General features: G+C 38.5%; 1 protein-coding gene across 1 annotated transcript in view; it reads left to right on the forward strand.

Moving 5' to 3' along the window:
• GRAP2 (GRB2 related adaptor protein 2) overlaps window positions 1-17,748 on the forward strand; it is a 40,142-nt gene that overhangs the window by 2,077 nt on the left and 20,317 nt on the right. The window lies entirely within an intron of this gene.

The following is a 17,748-nucleotide window of genomic DNA, read 5'->3' on the forward strand; positions in this document are numbered from 1 at the left end:
CTTATTGGAACTGTAAGATATGGATGTGCATGTGTGTGTATGTATTTATTTATTTTATATATATATACACATACTATAAAATACACTCACTGGTAAGTTCATTCTCTGGTATTAGTTAGAAGAACCTACCCGCTGTGGCTGACAAAATGCCACAGGTTCGACAAATAAGGAAGCATTGCTACCAACAGTTGATACGCCTGAGTTTTTGGGGCTCATTTTAGTTTGCTTAGATTTTTATAATATAATAAGGCCCTGATTTTTTCTGCCTTTCTTTCTCATCTCCAAAGGCTGGTTTTGGTCTAATAGGAATATACCAGTTCACTCTTTTTTCAGTTCCTCAAATTGCTATATAGAATCATTAAGGTTGGAGAAGCCTCCTGAATTGAGTCTGACTGTTAACCCGGCACTGCCATGTTCACTGCTAAGCCATGTCCCAAAGTGCCACATGTATATTCAATATAATGATGGCAACACACTTGATCTAAAGCTCAGGGTTGACTACCAGCACAAATGTTATGCCTAAGTCCCTTAATATCTTTCAAAACTCTTTATTTTGTAGTTCCCTTGGAGTTCTTGGCATCTTTTTTACCTTAGCTTTCCACCAGTCTTTGTATATTTGGCCAGCAGGAAAGGACATATATTACCATCAGTAACTTTGTCTTTCCTGCACAAGGCTTTCTTCATGTCTGCACACATTTTTTGCCTATTGATGGGTGTAGCAATGTATCTGTATAACAGGCCATTCTGATGTACCAGCCAAATTGGTTGTGAGTATTATCAAACTACCTGCAGTTTTGTTGTTAGAGCTCTCAGGAATTCATCAAGGTTGCTGAGAAAACAACAAGGTAAAAAATAAGAAGAGAGCCTGAGAAAATGTCCTCAAAAAACGTAAACCCTAGATAGGGGAAGCACAGCGTGAGGAGGGACACTTGACCAATTGGATGTCCTGAAGGATGCGTGCCTGCCTCATGAAGAAGCAGCTTAGCCAACCAAGAGATGTGTGCCCACGTGGACCTAGAATCTATACCTGCCATGTAATGAAAATAAACAGCTTCTGTTGGAATCATATTGGTTCTGTTATTCAGTAGCCCATTTTCCCCCTGCAGATGGGCATTTTGTCCAGCCTTTAAGGCAGGTGAGTGTGAATGTTCTCACTTTACAATCAATACATGAGTGTGATGACATTGAGATGACAGAAGCACTAAAACTGTACCAGCCTAACTTGACAATCTGCAAAAATAAACTGCTGCCTTGAGAAGGCAACATTATGGGCTTTGGCACCCCATTCCATTGAAATATCTCCATGTATGGCTGCGCTGCACTGTTTAGATGTGTCCTACAGTACAGAGAGATGAAGTGACTTGCCCAGGAATGCACAGCAATTCTTTAATTGAGCTAGATTTGGAAAATGGATTCCTATGCTTCTTTTCTCACCACTAAACAAAGCTGACTTGTTTCTGCATTTTATAGTGATAATTTTATTTTAAATATAATTTCAAATAAGTGCTTTTTTAAAGGGGACAGGGAAGAGATGCACAAACATGAGTAGAATTGGTAGAGACATCAGCTAGGCTACCAAATGTGTGTACTATAATTTTCATGGTTCAAGACAGAAACTAATTCTCATGGTACAGCAGTGATATTGTACACAAATGCTTCTGATGTTTGATCACTACTGTCCCAGGGATGCTGAACTTACCATACTGGGAAATTGGGGGGAGAGGAAGGGTGTCTTTCTTTTCTTTTGACTTTTGCCCAAAATGCTCTCTCTGAAGCATAGTTGTTGTCTACTCTTTCTAGAAGGATTTCAGATAGATGAGAATGAAAAAAAATGTTTTGGAAGGGTCTAAATTCTTCCTGTAGCCTTTTTTTTTTTTTTTTTTTAATTGTTCTTCTAATTGGAGAACCATGCTAAAATACCTTTTAAATAATATCTAAGCAGGAGGGACTAATATTTGAGGAATAAGCTTGCTAAGAATGGACACATTATCCTGGCACCAATATCAGAGGTCAGTAATAAAATTAGTTGAATGCCTAAATGAACATCATGTGCTAGAACATGATGAAATTCTTTTTTACCTCTCTTGGAACTCTAAGATCCATCCTTCCTCTCTCTCCCCAACCCAGTCTTTTTTTATAAATGGCTTTATCTTTTTGGAGCAGTGTACAGTACTAATAACATGCCATTTCCCCCTCGAGGCACTGTATACCTTACATTCTCTAGTCTTTCGTTTCCAGTTCCCCGTTTTTTTATTCTTATTATCTCATCATGAAAAATCCACCTGTAACTCATAGAGTATAAACTTAAACCCTTGGGACTCTGGCATTCCTTTTTTATTTTTAAATTCTAGCTACATAAATAACATCGTGTTTCCAGGTCAGAGGCACTACGAGATACAACCAAGTTCTGGCACAGGAGAAACTCTCCAAAACCTTGCAATCTAAACAGGGAATATCTTATGATATAGACCACCTTCTGAAATTGTCTCTGTGCATAATTGGAATCTGGTAATTGTTTTTCATGCAAAGTGTAGAGTGTCTAAAGCCAGGACACTGGAGGCTTCTCTCTCAGTGTTTGTACATGGCACTTGCTGTACCACATCAGGCTGTTTGTCTGTCACATCAGTACACTTCTCTAGAAGTGGTCAAAAACATTGATTCTGAGAAAGGTGGCTGAACCCTCTATGAAATCAGGTGTGCAGAGCTCTACAAGGGGACAGAAGAAATGCTTTCTAATTCTGTCAGGGATATTAGATTACAGTTTCAAGTGGTATTATCAAGTTTCAAGCTGTATTGGACTACACTTTCTTGGTAATTCTAATAGTGTAACAGATCTCTGAGATTAAACCCATCAAAAAAAAAAAAAAAAAAAAAAAAAAAAAAAAAAACCCTCACAATTTCCTCAGCTCTCAAAGAGAACTGAGTCTAGTCTGTAAATACTTTCCGATCTTAGACAGAAGATGAATCTTACTTAATTGAAGCCATCAAGTACTGCTACATTCTTAGCAGAAGAGGATGAACAACAGGCAATATTACATTACAAAAAATTACATCAGCAGTGCCATTATCACGTTATTACCTTCAGCAGGGGCCATGTGCAGCACTTCCATCCTTTGCCAACTGGTTTGACATAGCATATATTGCTGTGTCCTGTAACCCAAGTAATGACACCTGTACTATGTGCCTAAAAGGTTTAATGCTCTCTTCTCCATTTGCTGTAACATGCCCATTCAATAATGAAAATCTCTGAATGTTTGTGTTGTCAAATTAGCTTTAAATGATCTTCAAGAAAATATTTTTCCTTTCCCACAACATCACAGCATGTGGGGCTGAGGCTTCTGCTCACAGAGTTTCTTTATTCCAAGCAGCATCTGCTTCACTCTTTTTCCAGCAGAAATGAAGCCAACTGCTTCTGCTGAAAGATGGTGGAGGTTTTGCTGTCTACTGAGTAACCCAGTGTGAAGTGATGAACATTTTGAAAGGACCATTCTAACTGTGGGCAGTTCAAGTGTCTTGAAAGCTCCGTTTGTAGCATCATCTAATGGAATAAATTGAACTCTGAGGTTTTTTTGAAGGAAAAATTTTTAATTAAAAGTATTGAAAAGGTAAAAAAAACTTGGAAAAATCTTCATGTATTGTCTATATAAGATTTCTGTGACCTTTAAGTAGAATAAAAATCTGGATTATTATTCCATTATTGTGGCTATAAAAACAAATGAAAGATCAAACTCAAAGTGTCAAGTTTCTTAAATAACCCATATTTAAGAATAATTTTACTTAGTAAATTCATAAAAATATTTACGTTTAACATCTTGGGAAATTCATTATGTGCCCATACAGTTAATGCTGTAATTCTTAATGTACGCTCTGCTTCTCATACATAGCAAAACCACTAAATCTGTATTTTAAGTTCAAAACTCAAGTCAGCCGAAGGTACACAGACATGGCAAGTACCTCCATAGTACATATTAATAAATTTTGGGTTTTATTTTCTAACTACTTTTCAACTTCGTTCTGACTGTTCCCTTTGACTGTTGAAGTCACTAGAGCAAACAAGGTTGAAGCAAGCACAAGATGATGTCGATAGAAATTAATCATTCATTAATAACTAATTGTAGAATGGGTTTAGAAATACTTTCTTAAATCTCCAGAGCTTTTGAGAGTCAATTCTTTAAGCATCCTGACTTTATTATTAATTAGTTCTTTTACAGAAAAGCTTCAACTGACTTTCAGACACTCTTGACATTGGAGGTCTATACTCCAAAGATATATAGAGGTTGTATCTTCATTGCCAAAAACAAGCAGTATTTAATAGTCAAGTGATTTACTCTAGGTGTATTGTTATGTATGGAATCTTAGGGAAGAAAAAGCACAGGTGATTTCATGGCATTGTAGCTAGTTGTGGCCAATGCAATATGCCACCTTAGAGGTCTACCTCTAACAGCTAGGTAATAATTCCTTTGGGAATTAAATAAGCAATAGTTGTCTTGATGTAAAAAAGAAAACAGAAAACCAACTAAACACATCAGTTCTTGAGATGCAGATAGAGTCATAGCAGAAGAAAACCCAGGCCTCAGCAAGCCCTTTCTAAAGAGAGGGGTAAAGGAAGAGTGTGAAGTAGAAGGGAAGAAAGATGAAGGGCTTGTTTGGATGAGGAGCTCTCCTAGTGTTATCCCAGGGCAGTTATTTCAGTACTCCAGAAAAAAAATCCTTTTTATGGCTTGATTTCTGTCTCTTTGGTACTGCCTTAAAGCTCCCCACACCGGCTTTTATTTTAAGTGTCTCACTGTAGTGTGTCATCAGGGCACCACCCTCAACTGAAGGATCCTTTCCTCTCCACAACCAGCTAAACAGATTTTACCATTTCTTGCATACCACAGCTTACAGAGACACTGGGAATGGTAGCACACTTATAGCCACTGCTTTGATACTTCTAAGTACTTTTTGATTTCAGCTGGTAATTTCAGGGACATTTCTAAGGAAAACTTCAGTGCTTTAGGAGGTGGTTTTAGTGACTCAGAGTCAAGTCTTTTTCCCTGAGTCAATACTGAATGATGTGCCCAAGTACAGTTTTTGCACTTGAGACCCACATCTGTAGGTTGATTGCCTGTTGTCATCAATTATCCTTCAGTTAATTGCATAAGCGTAAAGGCATCTTGCCCTGATAATCCAGGCAGGTCAGTTTGATAACAGTTTGCCTTTTGCATATCTGACATTTCAATTTTAATTGGGCAATTGTTGCTCCTGCTTGTAACCTGCTGTGCACTGCTGAAAAGCACTGGAGGATGGATTTCATTGTTAGGTGAAGGGATAGAGTCAGGGAAAGCAGCAAGCAAACTAGAGGTGCCCTCCAGGGTAAAGCTGGAGTCAAAGGACACTGTCATCATATTTTAACATTCAAACATACCAGTTCAGCTAACCCATATCAGTCATGTCCAGAGAAGTGTTATTTTCAATGAGGCTGCAGGAAAAAAACACCAGACCTCATAACAAGGCTTTTTAATTAAAGTACTGGGCAGTTTTAGAAAGCGAAGGCAAAGGAACAGCTGTAATTGTTTAAAACACCAGGGAGAAGCTATACAGCAGAGTGTGGTCTTTGTCTAGTATTGCTGCATCCCCACCCCAATGGAGTCTATCAGGATACTAAACATACAAAGTAAATCTGAATATAATTCATTATTTGTGAAATGCATTGGGAGTCTCTTGGAATGAGCAGTGGTTATTTTCATAATGAATTACTGCTGTTTTGAACAGTTTTGTTTGTTTGTTTGTTTAACTTTTTTGCTTGAAATAGTTTTTAACTTTTGAGCAGAGTGTTCTTTTGAAATGTTATTCTTCTTTTCAATCTAAATAATGGCATAATATTTTTAAGAAGTGCTTTTGAATGCATCATCTTCTGCTCTGCAATCTTGGATGTTTCATTGACTTAAGCTTCGGAAGGGCTGAGCATCTACCGCTTTCCTTTCTAAGTTGTAGAGAGGAGCAAAGTCCAACCACCATCAGACAGACCAATAAAACAGTATTCCAAAATTCAGTTAAGGCTTTGTGGATATTTGTGTATTAGCTTCTTTTACAAAGATGATCACTTTATTAAGTATAATAATTTTTGTAAAGCTAAACTAAAAAACAAGGCTCATCTGTCAAGACAAAAGAGACAGCCTACTGTAATCGAATATAGCAAGATATGCAGTAGTAATGAATCTGAACACTGTAGTCCTTAAATGTGAATGCAAGTAATGTAGATACAAGTACAAGAAACTGATAGAGACCAAAGTAGAAGATGGAAGTGCGGGGAACATAATAGAGTTTTGATTTTTTTTCATATGGAAACAGAATTGCAGTGTTGATAAAGTTTTTTGATTAATTCAATTTGGAAAAAAAATCATCTCATTCATCATGGAAGTAATCATATTAATCCCTGTTTTGCTTGGTTAAATCTCCTTGCAGTGGTGCACGGGCCTTGTTTAAGTCTTGCAACGAGTAATTCCTGCCACTGGCAGTTTTCTCACTGCAGAGCCTGTGAGAAAAGCCTTACCATGTTCAAAATGCATCTTGAAAGACCAGAGCTGCACAATTTCTACAGTTTTTGGCTCTCAAAACCTTCTTCTGCAGACTTTCTAGGTATTTAGAAGAGGAACACCTTCTTGAAGGCTGCATGAGGTACATGACATGTAGTGGTTTCCACTGCGCCTAGTAAAGTAACCGTTTTTTCCAGTTTGGAATTTTCCTCTTCTATCCTCTTTGGCATTGTTTCCTGAATTCCATCTACAAACAATCAGATTTTTGAAACCATGTAATGAGAATCTTAAGCACACAGAATTCAGGAAGTAATGATTGTAATGATAGCATCATTTTAGTGTGTGTTTTGATAATATGTGCTTTACATTTGGAGTCTAACACTGCAGTCAGTACCATCTTATGAATGAATATTGAAAGAGAATTTCAAATAATTTAATGCAGGCCTTCTACCTAAGTGATTTCCAGATGTCTTTAATCTAGGCATGTGTATGATTTATATCATTGCCTGGATGAGACTTGTGTTTCAATAGAGTAGTCACTGTAGAAAGATAAGATTACATTCTCATTTTGTGTGATTTCAAAATTAACCCTGCTGTGGGCAGGATCTTGAACTGCGGGATTGCCATAAATCCCTTTTAATCTACTTTTTGTAGGATTCTATAGACAGCTCTGACCCACAGTTTTTTGTTACAGGGCACTGTATGAAAAAATGCCATCTGCTTCAAGTGATTTGCCTTACAGGTAGGAAAGACAGTGAAAGGCTAAGGAGAAAAATGTAACACAATAAGTAGTCTAACAGACTATGTAGGAGAGTTCAGCAGATATCAATTCCCTCCTGGTTTTTGTTTGTTTGTTTGGTTGGTTGGTTGGTTGGTTGGTTTTTTTTGTTTTGTTTTGGTTTGGTTTTTTTCGCCTCATGAGATAATCTGTAGATGACAACACTGATATCAGCAGAGTATTCTGGAGCATGTCTTGTAGGAACTGTGCATAATGCTTTGTTGTGTTGTGGAAAAAATAGCTTATTTTCCTCCCCTCCTAGACCATAATGTGATCTTGACTTAACATCTGGCTTCTTAAAATATGTACACATCCATTTCTCAGTCTTAAAAGAAAACCAAAGTAAAACAATCTTACTCTTATGTTCAAGTGAGCTGGTAGGACCAAAGCCAATTCTCAGGGGATCTGTGAACTGGTTTGTAGCTCTTGTCGATCATGTTGTGCCTCTGCCTGGATTACCTAACCTATGATACCCTCAGCACATCTGGAGTTCCCACTGCTGCTCAAGACCCTCATGGATTTTACAAATGCCTTTGGTGTGGAGTCTCCCCTAATTACATCACAAGTTCCAGTGCTTGCTAGACCTTTTCCTCAAGAAGTGTGCCTTGAAGTGGACTTACTAATAAAAATTGGATTTTCACCTCATTCCATTTTATCTTCTGTACAAAGCCAATACATGCACCTTGGTAAATTGGAATTGCGATATTATGCCTGCAATTGCCAGCCAAACAATCTAAGAGTACATTTTCTCTAAACTATTTGAACTAGAATTGCACTCGCTACTTAATGGGATATAATCTTCAATGACTTGGTCCAACATTTAGGCTTTTAGGTAATGAAGCTTACAAGGCTTAATACAAATACAAGTGTCATGGATGTGCACTTTTGTTTTCATTAAAGCACTTTTACTTGGAGATTTAACTACTGCTCCATAGTGGTTTCTATGCAAAGTGTGTCACTGAGCAAAAATGACTGAAACTGAGAGAGATAATGTCCATTCCATATTCTCTCCCCAAGGTTAATTGAGTGTGCTATCAATAACTTTCAGAATAGTGGGAGGGCATCTACACTGTAATACTTTGAGAGGTTGCCATGTATTCTTTCCATGGAAATCTTTAAGTAGGTTGTTCACCGCTAATGATGTTTGACAAATGTATAAATTCCAGCTTCAGCTAACACCTGCTCATGCTCCTGGGTGCTCCTTGTCACCCACATGCACACAGAACACATACCAATCCTTCAAGTGTACACAGACCAGCTTGTTCAGATTTGTATTTGCCAAAGAAAACGCAACACACATCACCTGAAGTATGCTCATGGGACCTCTATTCCTCTCTTCAGACATACTGCCAATGAACATATTTCCTTTATATTCAGATCCCTAGAGATAACACAGGTTCAAACATAACTTTTGCTGAGATGTGTTCAGGCTTGCATGTAGAATGCCTGCTGCTGTATGATGGTAGAAGAGGCACTTCACACAATGCTGTGTTCACCCACTCATGCATGTAATCTCTTATTCTCACACATGCAGTGTGATGTATTCCATGCATGTGTTGTGGCAAATAATTTAATCTCTTTCTTCCCATCCTGCTTAATATGCAAATGTGGATAGCACATCAAGATTAGAAATAAATGTAGCAGAATGACTTCAGTCAACCTGAAATGTCGAATGACTCATTCACACCCTTTGCACAGTGTTCCCTTTTTGTCACATGCAATCTATTGAGTAGTCTGACGGCTGCGTGGCTCCCTGCTGCAGAGCAGCAATTGATTACTTGCTCACTGAAGGACTGGGACCATGACCATTTTTGCAGGATCTACAAGGATTATGCAGAGAGATTCCAATGAACCTCCTTGCCATGACAGTGCCCATGCTGTGGGAAGGGGAAATGTAGGATGCCAGACATGATCTGCCTCTAAGGAATTTTTGTGCTTAATTAGGTTTCAATCTAAATGTCAGTTCAGTAACCAATATTCTTACATTATGGTATGACCCATTTTTATTCCAGATAATAAGCCATTTCAATTTGATATAATTCGATTTTGGATTATGATAAACAAAAATGAGTTGCACCTAATTCAGAGCAAAAATGTGTACAGGTTAAATCATTCAGGAACTGCTGTGCACTTCAAATTCAGAGGTATCATAATCCAAGTGAACTAAAAAATGCATTGACAAACATGAAATATGTTCCACATTTTTACTAAAAATGGTACTGTGCAGAGAAAACCCCCGGAATAGTAACAAGCTGGCATTCACACATCTTATAATGAGAAGAAAAGTTGGATTGACTGTTGCAGTTGCATCTTTATATGTATGAATTATTGTAATTGATTTCTTTTAAAACTCTTTCAGAATCATTGCCAAATGCAGATGCAATTGGGCTGACTTTATCGAAAAGAGGTTTTGTAGCACTTAGACCTTGTAAAAGAGTTTCTGTGTTTAAATGGAAGTTGAGCTGTGAAGACCCATTAAGCAGAAAAAATTTAGTTTTTCTAAAACTGCTAATGTGGGGTCATTATGCAATGAAGGTATCACAACTGTTCTCATTGCATCACAACACAGATTCCACTAGCAGCATTTCAATTTTTCTGTCCTTATCTAAATGTGAAGCTTTGGATGTGTATCAGTTTGTCAGCTCTTCTCAGAACAAAGGTGGCTGAGCTGCAATTACGTGTAACGTATCCAAGACAAGAGGACGATGAAAACCAGTAATTAGATTCTCTATGTATGTGTTTACAATATCATAGCTAAATGTATGTTGAACTAGACTTTTGTATTTCATTCTTTCATAAAAGCACACAAGGTGAGGAAAGCTATACAAAGGAAAGAGAAAAATTTTGCAGTCAGATTAAGTTTTGTACAACAATGAATTTATGTTTAAAAGGACAAAGGAACTTTACTTTTTCTTACTGAGCTAACTGTAGTTTAACCTTTGTACAAAATAATATCTGCTGGCACACAATCACACAATTTAATTTTTGTACTAGAGTTCCAGATTTTGCACAGTAATCTGTGATGGCAAGACTAATCTTACACACCTTACACACACACACACATTAAAAAGGAAAAAAAAAAAAAAAAGAGAAAAAAAAAAAGAAAAAAAAAAAAAAAAAAGAAAATAGCAGTTTAATCACTGATCTTGCTCTTCTTCCAATTTTACACAATTTTTTATCAGCTGGCCTTATCAAAGAAACATGCAGTAGTTCTTTGAAAACACAGTATTTTGTACCCAGCTATACATACTAGCAGATTTTCATAGCATTTTCTTCCCACATCCCACTCAAATGTATTGCTCCAATACAGAGTCCAATATAAGTTTAAAAACTATTTTTACTAGATTGGATTAATACCTTAATGTATGAATTCTCTAGGCTGTGCTACACCCAGAAATAAAGACACTATAGCCTTCTGTTGCATCTTCCATTCTTTTACATAGAAAAGAGGAGTTTCGTAAATGCTGTGGAAATGAACCAATGACATAAGGTGAACTTACTCCTATTTTAGCACAAATATTTACAGGTTTTTCCCTAGATTTTAATTTCATGTTGCAAAGTGCCTGCTTGCTTATAGACGAAGAGAATTTAACATCTACATGCACATCCAGTGTGTATTCATATGCAGACCTACCTGAACACCAGAATTCTTCAGCTCTTAGTTACAGTGCAAGAGCTCAGATTTACAGAACAGCATGCTGAAAACTATGCTTTTTGGCATTGTCTCTGACAGTCAATGTTGGAAATAATTAATCTTGAGTATTCTTTCCCATATTTTGAAACCCAAATACAAGGAAAGCACCTTGGAATATCTGTGTCTAGTTGTAGGTAGGTGTTATTGCCTATGGTTGGTTGCTTTTAATCCAATCTGATAGTACCAGATTCTTGTTTTCTGTTTTTACTCTTTTGCTTTTGAAGCAATTTTTAAGAAGTCCTCCCTGATAGGATAAATGTGTGAAATATATCATCACTCTTCATCCCGGTCTCTTCTATGATCGATTTGAGAAGTATAATTCTCCATCTGACTTGCAGCTAGCATAATTCCCCGGAGCTGGTCACAGCTGGTGTGATTCAGAGAAGTTTTGAAGGTACTTGAAATTATACCAAAGACAAGTTTTAGGATAAGTAGTCACTGGATTTAACAGAGCTCAGACGTGCCCTGATGCCCACTTGACCCTTCTTGACTGCAGTCTTTTACTGGAAGTAGATCACAGAGGATAAAGATTGTAAAGGGCTGCACCCACATAAAAGCAGATGTATGTACATGTTCATAGATACCTGAACAAATTCAGAGATGTACATTTGGCTCTTTTTCTGCCATGTATCCATTTATTCTTCAATGAACCTTCAATATTAGTGCAAATATGTTGTACAAAGGCAGTTCACTGGTGTATTGATATGGTGTATTGATCATAATGTGTTGCAGTGTGGATTTTGAGATTTCTAAAAGTTCTGTATGTTTTTGTTATTAAGTTTCTGTAATGGTTCATCCCTACCACCTCCCTTTCTCAAATCCGTGTATTTTCCCCTTACAATAGCCTCTCCCAGTTCATTGTAATTCTTCACTGGTAAGACCTATTGCCACACCCTTAGGCTTGAGTGCTCTGGCAAAAGCTGGTGACTCAGCCAGGCTTCAGATATCCGCACTCCCCTTTTGCCCCAAAACAGCCATGCCAATGCCCCCTGTTCCCAAGTCACTCCCCTTCATTCCCAAAGGTAACACTCCCTGTACTTAAGGGCAGGTAAGCCCCAGAATCGACACTTGCACCTGGGCTTTGGGCCTGAATAAAACCTCCTGTGCTCCTCAAATGTGAGTCCACTCCTTCTTCCAGCCGGGAACACGTCTCTGTCTGGGGTTTGGACCCACAGATTATAACTCGTTTATATGGCTATATGAAGAGCAGGGCTGGCCGGGGAACAGCTCGGAAGAAACCATAATAATCGTCTGTTGCAGCCCTAAATTTTATGAATTCATGAAGTACAAGCTCCACCTGTACACAGAAGCAGATCCCTTGCTTGCATGCACACAGGCACAATGGGAACAGGGTTCGTTTTCTGATAAACACACTTGCAGTACACCATATATCAGTCAGTGCTGAAGTTTACCAAGAAAAGATGAGAAAAATGGAGAGGCAGTTAGCAAGATAAGGTATGAGGAGATTTAAAAGAAAGTAGCATAGAAGGAAGTGGCTACATTTTTCATACTTCAGTTGTTTGTCTGGAGGGCTTGAGAAGGAGCTGCTCAACAGCTGTGCTAAAAGAAACGATTCAAAGCAACTTCCCATCAGGCAGCATTCCTCAAGTGTCTGCTCTTTAGGAGCAGTCGGGGAAAATTCATTCTGTAGGAAGCAGTTAATGGGGCTGCATTACCGGCCGCTTATTGCTCTGTCTGATAGAGAGACAGCAGGTACCTTTTGGCAGCTCCAGAGCCCTGATCAGTTCAGATTAGGAACCCATCATCTGTCTGGCTTAATCAGGCATGTTTAGATATATTAATCATGATTAGAGGGGTGTAGTGCAAGGAGGGGGAAGAAATAAAGAGTGAGATTACTTTCTTTAGCTTCAAATGGAAGCTTTGCAAATCCCACTGAATCAAAAGGTTCTCACCAAAGGAAAATTTAAATCCTGGAAAGGAGGGTTTTTTGAACACTCCAGCATTGGATTCAAACCACTGAAATAAAGTGTCTTTTTCTTTCTCTCCCTTCTTTTCTCTGTCTGCTGTCTTTACATGCAGCAAAGAAGAAAATCAGCAGCTCACGCAACCCATATTGATTTGGCTTGATATCACCTGCTTAGCTTATCTGTAGCTCAAATTTTAAGTAGTATTTCAAAATTAGCCATCATCATAATAGCCTAGACCTCTGACTCCTGTGTTCTTCTCGTGTTTATCTTTCAGGCATGCACAGGGTACCATTGAAACAGTTTCTAGGACTTACTTAGGTACTTGTTAGTGCTCAGAAGGGGTGGTAATAAATTGCAAAGACTGGGAAGATGTTCTTTTTTTTGATCAGTAGTAGTTATTCTGTGTTTTAAGGTTTAGAATAGGAAAGTAGAGGGTCATAGCCACAAACTTCCAAAGTTCCTCAGCTGAAATGGTAGGGGGTATCTTTGGAGATCAATTTGCAGAATGATGAGAAGTATTGTATGAATTAAATAGCAAATTAACACTGTTGTTCAGGCTTAGAGCCACATCTCCTTGCAGTAGAAGGTGCTCCATGGATAGAACCAGGCAGTTAACTCATACACTCTCCTGGTGGATCCACAACCATAGAATTAGAGCAATACTCTTATAGGTAAAGCTTATTTGTGTAAGAGAACTGGCTTCACACCTTTAATTGAAATAATTGTACCACTTGTGAAAGCACAGTAGGCTGTAGTCACATCAGCTAAACTGAATATGGTTTGTGAGGGTGATGGTGACGGTGACAAGATCAGCGCTAGAACGGCAATAGCTTTGTAACTGATGCTGATGACTGAGCTTTTTGAAAATCCTGGGACGTGATCAAAGAGGACTGTTGCAGGTGAGCAACAGGACACAGAGCTTTCAAGACGATTTTTGCTAACAGGAAGCACAGCAAATTTGGAAAGAGCTCTTCCCAGATTAGTTCATGGAGCTCTGCAGGGAAGCTTTTACAGCACTGCCACTTCTGTGCATTCAGTCCTGAAAAAACCACTGCCCACTAATGACCTGTCACTGTAGACAGCCTGAGCAGCTGTTTGCAGACAGCAAAGCTGTGAGAGGAATGAATTGCTCTGTGTGCAGTGTATCTGAATGTGGGAACAGGAATAGATGGGAGATTGGGAAAGACTAGACAGCTTCCATTCATAACATTCAGCTTTATGTGGATTTAGAGTCCTGATGCTCTGAATTCCACAGTTGCTGAGTTATCACTTACAATTACTTACAACAATTGAAATCTCCCTTCTTTCCACACTTTGACTTCTGTTTCCCTTGTTGATGGTGTTACTTTCTGGAGGTGAACTAAGAACATGGGGAGGCAGTTTATCTTGAGGTAACAAAACCTGGTCACTTAATTCTTCATATATTATCAACTCAGTTCAGAGTAGACAAAACATTTGATGTATATGTTTTGTTGGAATTTACCTTTTTTCCTTTTTCTTTGCTTTTTTCTTTTCCCTTTGTTTTTCTTTCTGGCTACTCACATGCTTCCCAGATAGAAACTAAAGTGAATAAAATGTCTTAGGAAAAGATTCTTCTCTAGAAAATTTCAGGCCAGCAAGAAATTACTAAGATTTTTGTGAGACAGCATGTTCTTAGGCAGTTTTCAGACATGTGTGCAGATGCATCTATTTTGGGTCACTCACGTAAGTGCAAAAGCAGGTGTAAGTTTATCTGCATCACGCTCTTTAAATCCAGGTCTTCTCAGACTGTATAATAGCCATAGTCTGGCCATCCTGTCTGGATTGTGTAGTAAGTAATGACAAAGAAGTTTGTAGCAGGAAGTTGTGGAATAACCTGTCTGGCTGGGCTGGGTTTTACCCAGTTGTCTAATAGAGATTGGCTAAAACACGGATGCATGGAGTTGGATGTTCTTCCCATTAAGCTTGTTCCCATTACTTAAGGCTAAAGTATCTGGATGTTTCTTCATATTTTTCAGCATAGCTGTGATGGATGTATTCCGCAAGGTGAAGAGGTTAATGTGTTACCGTAACTGTGACAGAGGAGAAATATATAGAAATGGAGAAGAAAGAAAAAATAGTTATTTCCTATTCTATCCTATTTCCTATCCTTTCTCAGTGTTGGATGCTTGCCAGTATTGAGTATTTTGTTTATAGTATAGAAAGCCACATCTCTTATGGCTTGACATTTAATACATTTAATATTATAATGCAATATTTCTGGATACATAACAGGAATCCATGCAGTGTTTTGTGACATTGTTAGGCAGCAAGCATGAGTGACAAGTCACCAGCAACATGCTTGCCAGGGGGCCCATTAGGTCACATCATGGTAGAAAACAGAGAAATTAGATCATTCCAGTATGTAACATAATGCAATCTGTCATGCCATTCACAGACCTCGAAAAGGCACAGAGCTTCAGCCCAGGAAGACTGTGAAGATTGGTCCCACCTTCCTGTACAGAAATTTATGTTTCTCATTTATTGATTGCCACATGTAAAACTTTTCACAAGATGGCAAGAGTTATTTGCTGTACTCTTCCTTTAGCCTCCTGCCTTTTAAACCTGTATATTTTTTCAGCAAATATATTCATGATTATCCCATTCAGAGTTTCCATTTTATCTACCCCAACTGGTCTGAGTGCTTCCTAATTTTCACACTACCCTGTTTTAACTTACAGATATTCCAGTGAGATTACTGCCTCCCCAAAAGGCAGTGTGTGTAGGTAGGAACTACCACCTACCAGCCTGCTGCTGGATCCGTCCTCTTGAACTAGTACATTGTGGTGTTTTTTGGTGAAGTACCACAGTTCCTAAGGATTAGTTGGGTCAGGTTAAAGTTACTCACGGTCCATGATGCTGTACCCAGCATGAGGTATTTGGGGAAGGAGAATGCGAACAGTACAACACAGCTTCTTTCCCTATGGCCTCCCAGATTCTGTCACTCTTGGAATGAACTCCTAGTGCTTATGTTATGAGAAACGATGAATAAAATTTTTCTGTTTACCTTTTCCATGATTTTCGTAATTGCCAACATTATTTGCATTTAGCCCTCTGACAACTTTTTTTACGGGTGAAGGATACCAGTCTTTGATTTGGTCCTTCCTTGTCCAAAAACTTCCCATTCCTTTGGTCATCTTTAGTTGCTTTCTAGCTGCTATTTCTAGTGCTTCTGTCTCTGTGTTTGAGATTAAACGATGAGAACTGGCTGCTGTATCCAAGTGACAAATATTCGAGCAGGCGCCCCAGGGACTTGTACAGTGACATCATGTTGCCTTCTGTTTTTTCTATCACTTTCCAGACACTTCCCAACCTGCCTTTTTGACTTCCATTCAGCTGACACTTTGGTAGGACTCAAACACTATCTCAAAGGTGTCTTTCCTGAGTGGTAATTGCTAATTTAAATTCATTGCTGTGGTCACATAGTTAATGTTTGTTTTGTCCCATGTCCATTGCTTTTGCAGCCATCAGCACTGAGATTCCTCTTGGACTTCAACAGTATTTTTTAAACCATCTGCAAAGCTTTGTGATCAGATATAATTTGTATTACCCTGGATTTTTTTCTCATCAGTAAGTTTTGTCACTGTGTTTTCTAGATCATTTATGAATATTTTGAGCAGCACATTCAAATTGTTTCCTAACTTTTAATCAGTTGTTAATCCTCTATAGGACCTTCTCCCCTATTCTTTGAAAACTTAGGAGGCTTTTTAAAGAGTCTTTGGTGGGAGACTTCATCAAATTATGTAGAAATGTAAGTTTTATATCAAGTGATCACCTATGTCCACACGTTCATCAGCTCCTTAGAAGAACTCAGATTTGTGCCATATTACTTCCTTCTACAAAAGCTATGTGAGGAGCTATATGTATGTTATTTCTCTCTTAAGGCCAGTAATTCTTTTTGTCTTTAATCTGTTTACCCATTTCAAGCACACAGAAGTCAGACCCGCACCTTGCATCCCCTCAAAACACATGTCAAACATTGGTATTGTGGTTTGCTGCTTTTTTCCAAGTTCCAAGGCTTCGTTTAGTCTAGTATTGTATGCCACAGTTTAATTGCTCAGCCTTTATTATTTCATGTTCAGTTTGGATTTTATTCAGGATTTCTAAAATATCAAATCCTTGAATTTACTCTTGTTCATTTAATGTTTTTCCCTAAAATCTTCGATTCCAGTTCTTCATCTTGAAATAGTTCTCCTGGCTTTCCTCTGCAAAGAAAACTCCATTGTGGAGACCTCCTTATATCCCTATGGAAGATGAATGGATGCAGAGAATTAATTTAGCTTTTGTGCTTCTTCCTTATCTTCTTTGAGCATTCTTTTTACACTTCAATCATCTGTCAGCCCTACAGACAGGGCTCTCTACTACTACTCTACTACTCTGGCAGGCTTCCTGCTTCTGTTGTCTTTGAAAATTATTTTATTACATGTTTTCAAGTCTTTAGTTTCTTGTTCCTCAAGATATGCTTTTCAGTGGAGTGATGGCTTCTTAGTTAACTTAGCAGGCCTGTGCTCATTTCTGTTTTCCTTAGTTGCGCATTTTTTGAGGGACCCTTCTTTATCCATCTGTTAAACCACCCCGGGGTGAAGCAGCAGCCAGAGGCAGCTCCTTTTGAACCGGCACCACCATTTTAAATATGCAGAGTACCAAATATCGCTGACATTAGAGACTGGAAACTGTCCACGCCCCGCTCTGTCCTGTGACAGACACAGTTCCGTTCCCCTGCCTCCCATGCCCACTCTTGACACCCCTGTCCACACACGGGGGCCCGGCACCGATGTGTTACACTGGCGCTGCAGGGAGTTCAGGGAGGGG

Source organism: Zosterops lateralis, assembly GCF_965231275.1.
Source record: "Zosterops lateralis genome assembly, chromosome: 4".
In the NCBI taxonomy this organism is placed as follows: Eukaryota; Metazoa; Chordata; class Aves; order Passeriformes; family Zosteropidae; genus Zosterops; species Zosterops lateralis.